At 40.4% G+C, this 18,747-nt stretch overlaps 1 protein-coding gene across 5 annotated transcripts in view; it reads left to right on the top strand.

The window, feature by feature from the left end:
- The first annotated feature begins 7,862 nt into the window (after positions 1–7,862).
- The window catches only part of LOC111872391 (Down syndrome cell adhesion molecule-like protein Dscam2), a 398,391-nt gene continuing 387,506 nt past the window's right edge, over positions 7,863–18,747 (top strand). For 3 of the 5 annotated variants that reach the window (XM_033754685.1, XM_033754683.1, XM_033754684.1), the window contains exon 1: positions 7,863–8,780. The gene's annotated coding sequence lies outside the window, so the exon portion shown is untranslated. Of the gene's footprint in view, positions 8,781–11,360; positions 11,463–18,747 lie in introns of those variants that run through there. The other 2 variants (XM_023866240.2, XM_023866239.2) reach the window with 2 other exon arrangements.

Consider the following 18,747-nt stretch of genomic DNA (forward strand, 5'->3'; position numbering starts at 1 on the left):
GCGCGCCAGGTATCCACTGGATAGGAGGCTGGGTGGACCCCAGAAGTGGTCTGGATGCTGTGGAGAGAAATCTTTCCTGTACCAGGACTCAAACACTGACCCCTCAGCCATCCAGACTAGACTAGTGATTGAAAATTGTATTGTTTAAATGGTGAAAAAATAATGTTTGATGGCTTAACTAAAAAGAGAAAATTGGACCATAGTACAAAGATATTTCTGCAGTAAGATGATAAACTTCAGATGGAATTCATTAATTTTGCTGTCATAATTTTCTTGTCAACTGGTATCAAGATCTCATCTGACAATTGCTTGAGTCGTTTGTTCACTTCTGTAGAAACTTCCTGACGGAATTCATCTTTGCTGAATGTGTATGTTATTGAAAGTGAATAATATATGTATTGCAGTAGGACATGCATGATCATAGTCCTGCTTCATAAGTATTTTATCATGATTTTGGTATGTAGATTTGATTAATGAATATAGGCATCAAACAACACTTGTAGAACACCCATGTTTGATCTTCTGTGCCTAATAAATTGCCCGTTGTGTAATTTTAGGGATAATATCTGTTCATAAACATGTGTTTTATGTATTCTAATACTGAACTTAACTCTAATTTTGCTTAATTTCTGGAGGTTATGTCTTCTGTCATGTGACATCATCACATTGTTTGGTAAACTCTTGTCAGATTACATAACACTGCATCTCAGAGAATTGCCTAATATCTGTCTTTTTGAAATACCTGTAAATGCAGTGCAGTGCAGTTTGGATGTTTTATTGTTTATTCTCCATCATCTAAATTAAATATGAATTTGCAAGAGCAGGGGATTCATCAGCTCAACAGTAATGACATGCATTATCACTTAAAATATATCTTTACATAAAGTGAACTTCTTCATATAAGAGTAATGTGGGGATATTGTAATGCTGCTCAAAGTGAAAGCAAATTTGCTTTTATTGGATACAATGCTCCATCCAGTATAGGTGCCTTTTGATATGTTAATGATATATATCATATGTTTATATCTCTGCAATGAAAAGTAGATAACGCTCATGTAATAGATGTAAGTAATGCACAAACAGTATATCAATACTCTTTATCACCATGAAGTGCAGTATGTGTACAAGCAATGTATGTACAACTCATCACGACAATCACACTGTAATATTAGTGCCTTTCACATATGCTATCTCTAGAATTATAACATTAGAAACAAATTAGTAAAGAAAGTCTTGCCCCTCCTTCCCCTTCTACATTAGAATAAAGCAGATCAAACAGTCTTGACTATGTTCTTGGCAGGATATATTAAACTCAGTCTTGCCATCCCATGCCAAGAATATTTTTGTTGTTGACTGCCATTTTTATCATGATGTCGGTTTCTAGATAATGAACGATCACGCTGGTTCATCAGATAGCAGCAATAATGGTATAAATTGTTCCTTCATCTACATTTCAACTTTATATACTGTAAGTGTACTGTCATGATTTCATAGTGATCGTCTCACATAGAATGCTTGATTCGCAGCTTCGTGCCACTTCGGCTGTCGTACGTCTCTTATTGCGCCGTCAAGAAGCACATAATGCTATTGTTATTGTTTGAGTCATGTATTACATTTGAAGATCACTCTTTTTCTGGAATGTGACACCATGCAGTCTGGTAGATGTTTACTGAAATTTCATGGTAGAAGAATACTTTTTAACTACATGGTGTCACATCAATGACAGTAATCTTAGTAGTCATCCGCCACGAAAACCTCAGATCTCACATATGTATTACATTTGCTGTAGCCGTGTATTACAGTGATTATTGTTCTGTGAAAGTGGCAGGAGCTCATTGAATCAGCATTATTTTGCATGCAGCAAACCGAAACAGTGGCTGTCACTCAGATGCAAGTGTAAGTTTATTTCTGATCTATAAAACAAAAATAATTAACTCTATGAATTTTATTATGTTATATTAACTTGTTTACAGAGAAGTACTTTGTAATGTGATTTTTTTATTAATGAAGTAGTGGTTTTTATTATTGCAATTATAATATTTTTCAGGTGTTGGGTTTACAGTGATGTCTTCTTTAGATGTGTATAAGTATGTTATGAGTCTATGAAGTTATGTCTGTTAATTTTCTTAACAATGCAGTGAAGGTGAGAAGGAGATGGAAAAAATATATATATGCTGCTTTGTTTCCTTGTGAGCCTTAACAAGTGGTCTCCTTGAAGTCTTGTTACTGACTGTGCTCACAGCTGTCTCCCAGTGTCTGTTGCATAATGTGTCAGGCCTGTTAGAACTGTGACTCTATACCTTAAGAAATTATTCAGCTAGATGAAGGATGTAGATTGTTCAAAGATTTTCATTTGGCTCATCAACTATTATTATGAGGATTGGAACTTTAATAGTGGCAACTATTTATTTACAACGGATACAAAATAGATTCATGTTTCACAGTTTTACTGTCCTTCAATGTAGTCACCAGCATTGTGTACAACCTGTTGCCAGCGATGTGGAAGTCATAGGATACCTTTACCACTGCCTGTTATGTTGATAGTTCAAATGGAGCCGTCTACTGCCTGAAGAATCTCTGAAAAGGTTCTGAAGCGAATGCTACGAAGTGGTTCCTTCATCTTAGGAATCAAGTCGAAGTCACAAGGGCTTAAGTCCGGGGAGTATGGTGGATGGTACAGCACTTCCCAGCCCCATCGATTGAACAAATCAGCCACAGCCTGCCATTTCTGCATTTCTGTCAAATCATGTGGAACCCATCATGTTGCAATTTTTCTCATGCTGAGGTGTTCCTTCAGAATGTGAAGCAGTTGTATGTGCTAATCCTGTCACTCGGGCCAGCTCACGAATCGTATGGCGTCTATCACTCTCCAGATCTTCTTCACTGACACTAGGACGATCTGGCCGATGCATGTCTGCCGCATTTTGGCGTCCCTCTTTGAAGGCATTTACCCACCATCCACTGTTCTTAGCTTCCCCGCAAGCCTGTTGAAGACCTTGATGACACTGTTGTGCTGTACGGCTTCTGGCACATTCAATCTTTATCCAACTCCGTTGTTCCTGTTTCGAAAACATCATGACAACACTATATTAGACCGCCAGCTAACACGAGGCTCTTTTCTTCTCGTCACTGCGCATGCGCATGATGTGGGAAGGGAGAGTCCATTTGCTCTGAGGTAAGGTAGGTATGTAACTAACGTGTGGTATAAGCAACACTATTTGGTTCTGTTGCATGGCATCTCTACAGAAGTGTTGCCACTGTTAAAGTTTCAACCCTCGTAAAAGTTCTGGAAAAAACTAATCATCTGCTGTAGTTTGACTACAGACTGAGGGCTGGTCTTGGCATGGACTGCATGTCCATATTTGTTGCCATAGGAACATGTTTACCAAACTGTTGCCTAGGAATATTTGTCTCTTTGTCTCCACCATTCCAGCTTTCAGGTGTCATGTCACATTGCTCCCTCCTTAAGGCTGTCTAGCAATTTGAGATTCTGTATTGTTGATATTACCAATGGGAGCGATCTATGAAGTATGCTTTTCAGATGGACTCAAGTGATGTGATATAAGTAACCAAGTTTCATAAAGATTGGTTCAGGCATTCAAAAGTTGTTAGGGGGGATACACATATGGACAGACAGACAGAGCAATGTTGTCTCATAAGCCACCTTTATTGTTTTTTTTTTTTCAAAATAAGGAAAACGTAGTGCAAGAGAGAAGAGTAAGGTGAATAAATGTATGCACTGTAAGACAGAATAAATCATGGACATAAATCAGTGCAACAGGACGCTAAAACATAACATTAAGGAAAGTAGGCTAAAAATTGTTGCTTTATGGGTTATATAGGTGGGTATCAGTGTTTCAGCGAAACAGTCTGCCTTCATATTCAATGTCAAAATGATCGCGTAATGATCAGAGTTCACCCTGAAGATGGAGGCAGCATGTTGCTTCAAAACATTAGTATCTACCTACATTAAACAGTGTCACAACCCACAATATAACAGTCTTGAATATTAATAACTGAAAACGCGATCACTGAATTTTTTTAATTATTACTGGATGGCCGTTATGCTTCGAAAGAGGTGACATAAATTTCCAAAAGCAGTGGACAAAAATATATTTATAGTAAAAGGATAATATTTTCATTGTTCATGTTCAGTGCTGAAAAATACTGGCTGAACGTGCTTCCTTCAATTATTATAGTTAAGTGGTATCAGTAATTTAACATCTGAAAGGATGAAACATGTTGAACTATGAAGCTTGTACATCTGATTGAGCGTCTTCATGAGTTAGCACAACGTAACTTTAAGTAAATTATTATAAGCTTATTTTCAGCTTATAGAATCTCAGATTCTATCCTTCACACAAAATACAGGGAAGATAAATTTTTAGGGTGGCTCAGGCATAATTTAAAAGTAAAGCTCTCTTTGTGCTTAATTAGTACTGCACCATGAAGATTTATGAGTGAGAGGAGGTACAAATCTACACATGCTTATTTCAGCACTAGGTGGACATTCACATTCACACTGGGCGCTATACCTCCATGGGGAAAGAAGTCTCAATACCTATTGGGTTGGAGGCTGGGTGGGCCCCAGAGTCAATCTGGATGCTGTAGAAAAGAGAAGAATTTATCCCTGCCTGGAATTGAACCCAGATTCCTTGGTCATCTAGCCTGCAGCATAGTCACTATACAGGATGAGCTATAGTGGTTTTAGTTAATACAGTGCGTACAATCAAGTGCGCGCCGCGGCTGCAATTTGCCGTGAGTCATACCACCGCAGAACGCATGCAGTCGCGGGGAGTGTTCCAACTCCTCCCCGCGACTGCATCCGTTCTGCGGTGGTATGACTCACGGCAAATTGCAGCTGCGGCGCGCACTTGATTGTACGCACTGTATAATGGTAATCAACAAACATGGATGCTTTTCACATAATTATTTTTGACAAAGAAATTTATTGGAAATAAACAAGGTGTCAATTTTTGTAGTGAAAATTGATTTATGCCCATGCAGTTCATCATGCCACTTTAAACCACTTTTTAGTTTTACAGTGGAAACCTTAATTTTTCTTGATATATAATTTTACATTTTATTGATAGTGTTTGTTAAGGACTTGTGATGTTCAGAATGCATCATATTTTATCATTGGTGCACCCAATTTCTTACTATATAAATCCCATTATTCCTAGATAAAAACAAGCCACCAGCACCACAATGGGAGATTTAAATCTAGCCAGTAAAGGTTAAAATGGCTCTGAATACAAATGATGTGTAATGCAGAGGGTTAAATTTTTACAATGCATTTTGAGTACTGGCTGTGTTACAGACATTGAAGTGTTTGTAAATGGAAGATACAAGCTGTGAGGTCAGTCTGGAATAAGTGTTACAATTTGCTCAAGTGGAGGCAACATGTAATTGGTGCCTTGGCTTCCATTATTATAATACTAAATTGTATCAAGTCATGAAAAAACCCGCAGACACTTTTATTTTGAAATATAACCTACTTCACAGGGAAGTTGGGAAGCATGACAGCTATGTTCATCATGAATTGGAGCTGATTAGTGCAACATCTCTTATTTAGACGAGGCATTTTTTATATTAGCCATTAATATTAATTAATGTTCTTTTTTGTTTTGTTTTTTATTTGTACATATTTACACAGAAACAGTAACAAAAAATTTGTATTACATCTGTTCAGTATATTTATGAGCTAATTCAAAGTAAAATATTACTGAAGATTAGTGGTCCATGAAATAGCTTTGTACTACTCATGGACAATAAGGTGACTTCCTTGTTGAACTGTATGAGTATGTAATTACACCACATTGACTTCATTTCTTTGTGTAAATACAAGGAATGTAGGAGAGGGTCTTGATGTCTCATTTCTTAGTTCTATAGGTAACCTTCATTGTATGCAAATTACATTCTGTCCCATAATATCTTCATTTTTAATCATAACAACCTTACTTACTTACTTAGGGAGCTGAGCCCTTCTTGAGGAGAAGCCAAATCTGCAGCTACTCAAGAATTTCACAGAATTTTATGGAACCCAAAAGTTCAATACTGTGTTCACAAGAGCCCTCCACTGGTCTCTATCCTGAGCCAAATCAATCCATCCCATCTAATCTCTGTAAGATCCATTTTAATATTGTTCACCCACCTGTGCCTTGGTCTTCCCAGTTGTCTCTTTCCAACTGGCTTTCCCACCAATATCCTATATGCATTCCCCTTCTCAACTATTCGTGCTACATGCCTTGCCCACCTCAACCTCTTTGACTTGATCATTCTAATTATACTTGGAGCAGAGTACAAGTTATGAAGCTCCTCATTATGCGGTTTACTCCAACCTCCTGTCACTTCATCCCTCTTCGATCCAAATATACTCCTCAACACCCTGTTCTCAAACACACTCAGTCTTATGTTCCTCCCAAATTTCACACCCATACAGAACATTATAATCACCTACTATACATTATTTGAAATACATATAATAAATGTATAATTAATAGTGGAAATGAGATTTTCTGGGAAGAACTAATCACCTACTTTTCTTTCGTACCAAATTGAGTACAAATTCAGTACAACTTGTACTACATAGAAAACACCTCATGCAGCTGTTTGTGTATTTCTTTCAGCAGGAATGTGTTACCAAACCGGTGCCTAACAATGTTTGCAGGGTCCTAAGTAAGGTGATCTGATAAGCCTCCTTTCAGTCTTTCAGAATAAGGAAAGTACACAGAAGAAAATGTTTTAAAGGAGATTTCAGGAAGTACTGTACTGATGTGTTATTCAAAATATGAGAATGTTCACATTGGTTAAGACAAAAATGCTATTCCTTGAGGAATAGATTTGAATTTCAGGTGTAAAATTTAATATTCTACTCATTTATAATATTGAACTTGTGTGAATCCAGTTTGGATTTGGTAAGTTATTTGGTATTGAATAATTGTTTATTTTAATAGTCAGTAGGGTGAGTAGTTAATTCTGAATAGGGACAGGCCAGAGGGGCAAATCCATGAAAAGAAGAAGAATGGCAGATGTGGCAGTATGTTAAAGTAACATAATAAAACTGATATAGTTGTTCACAACAATGGTATAGATCTTAATGTTATTACAGTGTAATTGAAACTAATAACCACCAAATCTGATTTCAGACTTTGGGTGCCTAGTTCTGTTTAAGCATTTTCCACATTTATAAATTTGGTGCATATGTGAAGAATTAAACTCAAGTTTCTGTTCAGTATTCACATATGGTGGCAGTTTCCAGTGGTTGGTGCGGGTGAAATTAATATCGAAAGAAGTCTGTATTTTATTATATGTCTTAAATTAGACTCCGGCAATTTTAGGCATTAAAATTGGTTACAGAGTACATTGGACGACAAAGAGAAGTTTGCAGCATTGTGCTGCTGAGTTACTGTAGTGAACTGGATTCTTTTTCTAAATTTTGACTTCATTGTTCATGCTATTGTAATTATGCCAATCACTGGCCATGCGGTCTGAGGCATGTATTGTCTTTGCCCGCTTGGACAGTGGGATCGTGGGTTCGAGTCCCACTCAAGGCATGGACGTTTATCGAGCACAACGACCATTTCTTGACTTCACATTCATAACCTTAGTTACCGCGACGTATGTAACGATGTCAGTATAGCGTGAATGTATCTGCCTTTACTCGTTCCAAGAATTATCGCGAGTAATATCGATAGCGGCATGGTGGGAGAGTTGGGTAGTAGTAATCGCAACGATGTCACTATAAAGTGTGAATGTATCGTTCTTAACTCGTTCCAAGGATTGTCGCGAGTAATATCGATAGCGGCATGGAGGGAGAATTGGGTAGTAGTAATGGCCGAAGTGTCAGATATCTTGAAGTCCGTGCAGCAGTGAGAACGAAGGTTGTGTTAGAAACGTTTCTTGCTCTTATATTAAAGTTAATATTTCCCGTTATTTGCTACAATTGCTCTTAATTTTTTAACAGTGTGAATGCTGAAACTATGCATTGCGTGCGTAATGTAGTGCAGTTGCTTAGTGTTCTGAAAGTGTGAAGATTTTTAACAGTTTTAGCCTGTTAACAATGATACTAAATTTCATTTGTGCAAACAGCTTTACAAGATGGTGACCATATTTCAGTTATTATAGTTACTACCGAACCTCATTGAGGAGAGTCGTTTATAAGTTACTCGTTCACCTGGTCAAAATATTACCAGCGTTATCTGGCGGAAAGTGTAGTGCTGTGGGTAGAACTTCCTTTGCGGTTTCCATACCCAACGTTAACCTAGACGTATAGGAACTGTCTACGGGCTGGACTGGGGTTCGATTCCCGGAACGGGCAAGAGATTTTTCTCGTCACATCATCCAAACTAGGTCCGGGGCCCACCCAGCCACCTCTCCAGTTGGTACTGGGGGCTCTTTCCCCGAGGATAAAGCGACCACGTTGTGAAGCTAACCACTTACCTCTACCATTATCGAGGTCAAGAGTACATGGATCTATACATCCTGATGTCTTCATGGCGTAGTGTTTAATTAGCTGAGCACAGGAATAACTTTACCTTTATATCCAATATAAACCAGTCTCACCTCTTCGGTCTCGAAACTCCTCACTGAAGTTCGGTTTTATGTAGTTACCAATACGGATCCTAACTTAATTATACCACTCGGACCTACGTAATGAAATTGATCACTGCACCGTGAAAGAACGAAATATCTGTACGCTGTGAGTGCCGTATATCAGACAGGATATAGTGGATGTTTCGTCAAGAGTACTCGAAGCATAAAATCCATTGCCCCAGCTGGTGAGTGTGTATGTACCTATCACTTTTTTTGCTCAAAGTCTGTTTCCTGTATAGTGCTAAGAATAATGCAGTTAAATTTTGTCCATTCTCTTCCGTGCCTCTGTGCACTAAACGTGTCATAAATGACCAAATAGGCATTCACAACCATCTTGAATTATTTATAAATACGTAATTTAATACGAACTCATACACACTACGGTGTACTATTAAAATTATTTTAATTTTAAGCTAAATTTATTACCAGTACGGTTTAAAGCCGAAGAATGAACATCAGAGCTTCACTACTAAGCATTAATAACATAATCATATGGTCATATATGAAAACAAAATATATATCCATATTGAACAAAAATTCAGCATCTAAGTACATAGATACATCTGATGTTATCCCAATAGGGGTTGAACAAACTCCGTGGTTTTAGTCCGTAAGCGAAATATACCGACGCAGCGACCGCGGCTTGTCAGCGAAGTTCTGTGGTCTAGTGGTCAGAGTTCCTGGCTACAGATCCAGAGGTCTCGGGCTCAATTCTCGGCGCTACCAAAATTTCTGAGAAGTAGCGGGGTTTGGTACCGGGTCCACTCAGCCTCGTGAGGATAACTGAGGAGCTATTTGAAGGAAATAGCGGATCCGGTCTAGAAAACAGAAATTAACGGCCGTGGAGATTAGTTACACTGACCACGCGACATCCTCTATCCGCTAAAGTTGGCAATAGGGGTCGAAGCACGTGATAAACATTAAAATAATTACTTTTGTTATTCTACCTGAATTGTTATGTTGACGGGCACAAATATACTGTTTTGTGTGATAAATTGCCCAGTTTAACTAAACTGGACGCAGAAATATCTCGCACGCAATTTATTGTTCATGTCAACCCAACGTAGTGTGTGTGTGTGCGCGTGCGTGTGTCGAGTAATAGTAGCAGGTGGCCGCCGAAGAAGAAAGTTTGGCGTCTGATTTCCCACTTGGATTTAGGAGTTCTGGTAATCTCGTTCGGTCACTTCCGGCAAACCTCATCCGAAGAATACTGTCTTCTGTAATGTGACGCCATGCAGTCCGGTAGAAGTTCGCCGACGTTTCAGATGAACGTATTTTCTGATACTTTATGGTGGAAGTGTAAGGCAACGCGGAGGAAGAAACGAGATTCAACTGATCAAAAGAAATTAACACCGTCATAGACAATAATCTACGTCACGACAAACTGTCTTTTTATTTCCTCATTTTTCTTTTGTCGTAAGATAGTGGGGATGCTAAATTTTAAACTTGTTTGGCTGTTGTTCCCCGTTTCCTCTGCGCGTCATATGACCGGCTGAGATCCCCAGTTCTTCAAAAGCCATGTTTTGAAGGCCAAGAAACGAATTGGTCTCAGCCAAAATTCCTCTGTCGCCGCTGGCGGCGTGGCAACCGAATTTCTTGACCTTAGGTACTAACTCATGGAACTGAGTCCTTTCTGAGAAGCCGTGAGTCTCTCATCCAATCATCATCATCATCATCATCACTGGCACGACAGCCCTTTGTGAGCCCTGGCCTTCCTCAGGATTGCTCGCCATTCTTCTCCATTCGATGCTACATGCCGCCAGTTCTTTACACCCACATCTAATCAACATTATTCGATGTTTTATGCCACTCGAAAGTTCATTGCAGTGTTCACAAGATCCTATCCCGAGCCGAATTAATCCAATCCATACAAGCCCATGTTGTTAATATCCCCCCACGTATGTCTAGGTCCTCCTAGTGGTTTCTTTCCTTCTCGCTTTCTCATCAACACTATATACATTCCTCTTCTATATTCATGCTACGTTCCCCGCCTATCTCATCCTACTTGACTTGATCACTCTTTGGCGAAGTGAAGAAGTTCTGAAGCTCCTTTTTGTGCAGTTTCCTCCAATTACGTATTATTTCATCGCTCTTCCGTCAAAATATTCCCCTCAACACCCTGTCTGAAAATTAAGGGACTAAGTCCCTTGTACTGCCGCCACTTCTGGCCTATTGTACCAGCCCCAGATGATAGGTGAGGGTGATTGTGAAGCAATTGGTGGAATGAAGATTGGTAGGGGAAACCGAAGTGCTCGGGGAAAATCTGCCCCAGCGCCACTTAGGTCCACCACAAATCCCACGTGACCAGACTCGGGATCGAATCCGGGCCACCGCGATGGGAAGCCAGCGACTAACCGCTTGAGCTATGGCGCGGCCCTTCTGTCCGCAAATACTATTAGTCTGTGTTCCTCCCTTAATGTCACAGACCACGTTTCACACCAGTATAGAACTACACAAAATAATTGTGTGTATTTTAATTTGTGCGTTTTTAGACAGTAGATGAAAAGACGCGCGTACTACTATCCGAAAGAAAACGGGAATAGGGTTAATAAATGGGCTGTAGCTGCTTTTCATGATTTATGTAAGAAAGGCGGTAGATAACGTAGCGCACATATTTCAGTATCAGTTTCAGCGGGTAAATCTTTAGTTTAAAGAGAAACTCCCTCGTAGTCCCGTGACTGTGTAGTAAGTTGGGAGTGTTTGATTGGTGGGCGAAGGGGTTAGGGGAGTAGGGGAAGATCGAAGTTGAATCGTGGTGCGATCTCTTCAGTTTGCGCCCGACTCGCGCGCAGGGTGCACGCTTTACCCTTGGCTCTGGAGTATCATCACACGTTCGGTTCGAGATTACGGAACCAATTTTCGTGGCGGTAAGTACATGAACATTTTCTAAACAGTATCCATGACGTTGACATAGAAATTTACAAAGTATTCTGAACTAAAAATTATAAAAAATATCTGTTTGTCTTATTTGACGCGTTTGCAACGAAAATAAAAAAAAATCCTCATATTGGTATTGATATGTCAGTCAGATGTAAAAACTGGAGAATTGGTTAAATGATTTTCATGAAATTTGATATCAAGGAGTTTTACTAAAGTTTGTTAAAAAAGTACAATTTTGTTGAAATTGGAAGGTAATGAATGCTTTACGTTGAGATATTTATTCCGTTGTATAATTCGTTGAATGTATATAAGAGCGAAAAAATTTGTCCAAGGAAAAAATTGTAGCATGAAGTTAAATATATTTCATGCTCACTAAGCCTTTTTTTTTTCGTTCCTCGTAAGTCTTTGATTTTAGAGACAGCTGAATAAAAGAGGTTGAACGCTCCAGAATTTTACGCTTTGCTTACATTTTCCCACTTGCGATCCTGTGTTTTTTTTTCTCATGGAAACCATAATCATAATTTTGATTTCAATGTGTAATATGCGTTTTCGAAGATAAGAGGCCTTATTATTTATCTTATAAATTTGTTTTTAAAATAATAAGTTAATATACGAGTAAAATGAATACCTGCTTAGTATTAAAGAGCTTAACAAAAATTTATTGTTGATATGACATAAGAATGTATTTGCACTTGGTAGGCCGGAGTAATTCATTCCGCATTGATAACATTATTACAATCAAATACACATATTGATTGTGACTATAGACTGGGGTTGGATTGGTGACTCGGTTTATTGACCACTTACACAACTCGTGACTGCACTTTACAGATCACTGTCACACAGACTAGTGTCCTCAGTCTATTAGAATCTCCATTAGCCGTTGCCTGGTGACGGGTTTTAACGGTGGACGTTCCCCTTACTCTGGGTTCCAGAAATATTCCTGTGCCTCAGCTACCAGCTTTTACAGCAGCGGCTCACAACGATCGAACTGCAGTTCTCTGGTTAGCCCACAGGCTGGCGACTATTTCACGCCAACCTCCTAGTCTTCTCTTCACAGGCTGACTCACAACTGAACTCTCTCGCTCGCCAACCGGCTACTTCACGTCGCTTCACTCAACTGAACTGCTGACAAATGTAACTGCAGCTCAGAGTCAAAGTCACATTGCGACTGACGGTCAGTCAGTCAGTAAGTCTTAGTGTCGAGCCCCATCTGGGGCTAATGACCAGATATTTATTACTGTTTGACAGTTACGGTCTTGTTTTTGTGGGACGCCCTCTCTGACGAGAGGTCGGGTCTGTCTTTAGTATGTGCTGCTGGGCCTTGCCAGTGCAGTCTTTCTCGGGTCCGAGTCCCTTGGGACTCGCAACCATATTTTACTGTATCAGATTTGAGACTTCCCTTTTCGTCGCCTCCTACGACTCGCAGGGACACGGTGGAGGTGTTCGACACCGCCTCCAACAATTCTACTGTGTCATGGGCGGTTGCTTAGTAATAGATTAAATATCATTTCCGCGAGAACGTGTTTACCGACCATTACTTGGAAACTTGTGTTTGTTTATCCGCCTATTGCATAGCAACGGCTGTACTCGTCCGTTTCGGGGTCTCTGCCCAGCAACGGGTCTATTTGCCACATTATTTATCCATCGCTTTAACATAACATTTCCTGTTAACAAGCAGTAGACAATCTCTCCAGGTTTTAATATTGTTTACTGCAATTCAGTGTGAGCACCACTGAAGGCTCTGCAGACATTGAAACGAAGTTCACCCAACAGAGCACATCCACATTCGTCGGCCCTTCCCTGCCGATCCGTGCACCAGGAAATCGTTTGTCGAGAGTAGTGCATACGGTGGCACAAAAATGGACTGATGCGCCATCTTGTTGGAGAACTACAAGCATCTGAAGTTGCCTGACTCTTTTTCCAATAAGAAATGTTCGTGTCAGAGCAATGGATAAATACGTATAACTCTGGAATCCTTTCTTGGACGATCAGCCTTGCGAAAATGGAGTTGGTATCCAATGTTTCAGGTAGTGTCTTTGCTTCCATCATCAGTAGTTGATGTGAAGAGTGACTTATACTTATACACGACTGATTGCCCGAGAAGATGTAATTTCAGACCGTATGCCCAATAGGCTACACTTCACTCAAAATCAATATATGACATCACTTTCTGCTTATCGTTAAGCACAAGAATTAGTCCTACTAGATTGTTTTTCGACTTCAAATTCTAAAATAAAGTTCATACATCAACATTCTGTACGGTCTACCTCTTATACGGGGCCACGGGGTAGCGTAGTTGGTTGAGACACTGTGTTACAAGCCGATGGTCGCGGGTTCACGTCGCGATAGGTCATTGGATTTTTTTTAATTGACCTAATCCTCCCAGCAGCACTATGGCCCTCGAGTCGACTCAGCCTCTAACAGAAAGAAGTACCAGGAATATTCTTGGAATGTTCTTGGGGGATAAAGGGCGTCCTGCGCGTAGGGCTGACAACCTTGCCGCCATCTGTGAGCCGATTGTCTAGTGAAAATGTGGGAGCCTCGATGTCTCACAACCCTATGGGCGTCCACGGTCTGTTACGGGGGCAGCTTTACCTTTTACTAAACATTTTAGGAAATCCACTTTCGTCACTTCTTTCCAAGCGTTGGAATCAATTCGTTTGATATGTAATCATTTTGTCCAAGATATACATTTAGTTACTGTCTGATTCTTTATTTTCCCATATGGATTTCCCTATAACCCGCAACAGTCCCTAGGAACTCCGTTTCAGCTGCCTTAGTTCATGTCCTTCTATAGTTAGGTTCCTGTACTTAGTTCATGTCCTTCTATAGTTAGGTTCCTGTACTGTGATCCATATACTCGTAGCAACGTGGTCACAGCCAAGTCTGCAACTGACGCCCAGTCGGTCTGCCTTGGTGTCTAGCCCCTTCTATGAGTACATGATCATATTTTAAGTCTGAAGTTCGTCTGTTGCAGACATATTCATCTTGCAGCATTCTCTCTGACGAGAGGACAGTTGAATCCATTACTGTAGGTAGAGACGTTTTTCTTTTTCAATGGCTCTTCCAGCCCATTCAGGGCCCTGGCCTCTTATTCAGTTCCGTAATCATTTTTCACAAACGTTAGGACTTCTTGGACGTCACAAGGCCTCTTCTTAAAGACAGGACAACACAAACACAGAATAAACGCATACAGGCATCCATGCATTTAGTATGATTCGAACCAACGATCCCAGAGTTCGAGCGAGAGACTGAGGAGCTACTGTGACCGGCTGGTCGAATCGTTACTTTATAAAACTTCACAGAGACTGATACGGTCTGTCCTATAATCTGCAACGGTCGTTAGGAACGTCACTTCAGCCTTCTGAGTTCGGTTGTCCTGTTCATTTGTCTGCGTCCAGCACTTTGATCCACACAGCAATGTGGTTAGAGCCATTACTGTGTGAAACTTTGTGAATGTGATATGCTCTGTTCTCTTATAACCTGAAAAGACTCTTAGGAGCTCTATTTCAACTGCCCGAATTCGATCCTTCTGTTATTTTGTTAGGACACAGAACTCTGATGCATACCACAATAATTCATAAGAGAGTCTTTACTCTTGATGTATCAAAAAGTGGGGGCACGCGGTAGCGTAGTTGGTTGAGGCACTATGCTACAAGCCGGGAGGTTGCAGAATCGAGTCCCGATGAGGTCATTGAATTTTTTCAATTTACCTAATCCTTCCATCCACACTATGGCCCTGGGATCGACTCAGCCTCTTAACAGAAATGAGTACAAGGAATATTCTTGAAATCTTCTTAGGAGTAAAGGGCGGCCGGCGCTTAGGGCTGACAACCTTACCGCCCTCTGTGAGCCGATTGTCTAGAAAATGTGGGAACCTCATCTCACAATCCTATGGGCCTCCACGGCTTGTTGCAAGGATGCCTTTACTTTTTTACTTTTATACCAAAAAGTTTTGATACGTATCAATGACTAACTCCACGGACCTTAAGCCTTCTTGAGAATCCGCCAGTTACTGTCCCAGTCGAAAATTTCTTCGAACTCGGAGGTTCATTGCCGTGTTCACAAGAACCATCCATGGGTCCATGCCCAGTTCATACAAACCCATCCTATTTCTCTGCGGTAAAGCTATCCCTGTAACAGGCCTTGAAGGCCCGTAAGATTGTGAGACGTCGAGGCTCCCAAATTTTCTCTATACAGTCTGTTCACAGATGGCGGTGAGGTTGTCAGCCTTACGCGCCGGCCGCCCTTTACCCCTAAGAAGATTTCTGGTACTCAATTCTGTTAGAGACTGAGTCGACCCCAGGGCCGTATTGCGTCTGGAAGGATTAGGTTAATTGGAAAAAAAAATCCACCTCATCGGGACTCGAACCAGTGACGTTCCGGCTTGTAGCATATTTCCTCAACCAACTACGCCACCGCGTGCCCCTCATTTCGCTAAGATCCGTTTTAATATTATCCTTGCACTTACTTCTAGGTCTTCATAGAGGTCTCTTTTCTTCTTGCTTTACCACCCAATACCTATAGGAATTCCTCTTCTCCCCATATTGTACTACATTCCCTACCCATCTCATCCTCCTTGATTTGGTCATTCTGTTTGGTGAAGTGTACAAGTTACGAAGCCAATACCTGACACCCACACGTTTTTACATTGAAACTGCAGAGAACTACAAGTAATGCTCCCCATATACGGCATTTATTCCTTTGACTGTAATGTAACGGCTTTCACGGAATCTATATGTATTCATGCTGGAGTGCGTGCCACTGTGCAACTCAGGGATTACTTGAAGTAGCTTTTCGATCGAGCAATTGTCTGTAAATCCTCGTAATAGACAGCGAGCGAGGAACTTCAGAAATACAGTGTTATTCAGGTGAAAGTACGGGGTGATTCTAAATTATTGTCGGGACTTCCTTGGTCTCTAATTTTCAAACTGGGAATAATAAAAGAGAACTTCTTGCGGAATATGAAAGTGTATCTCAAAGCATTTTATAAATTTTAGAATTAGTGCTGCAAAATGCTAAACAATTTCAACATGCGCGCCTTTCGTGGCACGTAAGGTTTGAAAATTATAGGTCACGGAGACCACGACAATAATTTAGAATCGTCCTGTAATGTTAGTACCTGTTTGTTTCCTCATTATGTATGTACGGTCTGTCTAAAGGCATGAGGTCAGAAAGAGTTGGCTCTTTCCCTTTTGACGTAAAAGCAGGGAGAAGAAAATACATAACGAGAAACTTCAGAACTCGTACTCTTCACCGTGTTGCTTATAAGGCGCTGAAATCGAGGCTGAAACGGAAGAGATCCGAAATGTATGTAATACATATTTTGGTCAGAAAATCGGGAGGTAAAATATTACGTACAAGACCTAGGTATAGATGCGAGGATAGTATTAAATTGAAGAGTATTATCTTCTGGGATATAATGCTATGTAGTTCGTTGAAAGTCAACTGACGTTTCGGAGGATCATATCGCCTCCATTCTTCGGTTCGAATAAGCGGAGCAAGATACCACCTGGTCTGACGCTGGTATGCTCGACTTATTCGACCCTGAAGATGTAGGAGATAAGTTCCTCCGAAACGTCGGCTGACTTTCAACGGAATATACCGCGTTTTATCCCAGAAGTGACTGACTGACTTCATGGAGCTGAGCCCTTCCTGAGAAAACGTTAGTTTCAGCTACAACTCAAGAAATTCCTAGCATTTTATGGAACCCGAAAGTTCATTGCTATGTTCACAGGAGACCCTCCACCGGCCCTATCGTGAGCCAGATCAGTACAGTCCATACCACCCCATCCTGTTTGTCTAAGATCCATTTTAATATTGTCCACCCACGTACGCCTTGGTCTTCCCAGTGGCTCTTTCCTTCTGGTTTCTCCACCAATATCCTATATGCATTCCTCTTCGTTCTCATTCGCTCTACATGCCCTGTCCATCTCATCCTCTTTGACTCGGTCATTCTAATTATACTTGGAGAAGACTACAAGTTATGAAGCTCCTCATTATGCAATTTTCTCCAACCTCCTGTCACTTGAGCACCTTGTTCTCAAACACCCTGAGTCTATGTTCCTCCCATAATGTCAGAGACCAAGTTTCACACCCATACAGAACCACAGGCAAAATTATAGTTTTGTATATTCTAATTTTTATGCTTTTGGACCGCAGACGAGAAGACAAAAGGTTCTGGACTGAATGGTTGCAAGCATTACCCGAGTTCAATCTCCTCTTAATTTCCTCCTGAATCAGGTTTTGATTTGTTATCGTCGTTCCCAAGTATGTGAACTGTGCCACGTTTTCAGAACATCTGCCAGCTCTCTTTATGTTGTGATTTTGCCCTGCATTCTGGTGACGAGACAGCAACATATACTTAGGTTTCTATGAGTTTACTTCTGGACCAAGCTCCTTACTTGGCCGCGCCATAGCTCAAGCGGTTAGTCGCTGGCTTTCCACGGCGGCGGCTCGGGTTCGATCCCGGGTCTGGTCAAGTGGGATTTGTGGTGGACAAATTGGCCCTGGGGCAGGTTTTCTCCGAGTACTTCGGTTGCCCCTGCCAATCTTCATTCCATCAGTTGCTCCACAATCACCCTCACCTATCATCTGGGGCTGATACAATAGGCCAGAAATGGTCGTAGTACAAGGGACTTAGTCCCACCCCACTAGCAATATAAAAAACTACTTACTTGCGTCAATTCTAGTTTATGTTTTTCTTTATGGTATCTGTCTTATCTTCCAGTTTATTCACATAATTTCGGTCTTTACTGGTTTTGGCCTTCCTAATGCCATACTTTCTCATTGTACTCTTCTTTTTTCCAATATCTGTCGAATGTAAAAATCTGATCAGTTCTTGATCTGTTGCGTAGAACTCTACACTTATGGCTCCTAATAATTTCGTCTAAATAAGGACTTTAAATTTAGTATATTATTATTATTATTTATTTATTTTTTATGCAATTTGGTCTTTACCCGGTGAAAGTGGTACTGCATTAAGACACAACACGCAAATAACACAAAACAAAATTGTAACACACCATTCTCAAACGAAGCACAGCGGACAAAACTACACAAATAATGGACACACTACACACAGTGAGCATATAAATACATAATAATATAAAGTAATTAGCTCTATATTTTCTTACGTAATAATAGCGATAATGGTGATATAATAATAATAATAATTCCAGTCAGTTCAATTTAATTCTATATTATTTATATGCCGATTCAACAGCCGCAAGGCCAATTTCAGACACAACACAAGATACAGGTAATTAC

Source organism: Cryptotermes secundus, unplaced genomic scaffold, assembly GCF_002891405.2.
Source record: "Cryptotermes secundus unplaced genomic scaffold, Csec_1.0 scaffold247, whole genome shotgun sequence".
NCBI classification, from domain to species: domain Eukaryota; kingdom Metazoa; phylum Arthropoda; class Insecta; order Blattodea; family Kalotermitidae; genus Cryptotermes; species Cryptotermes secundus.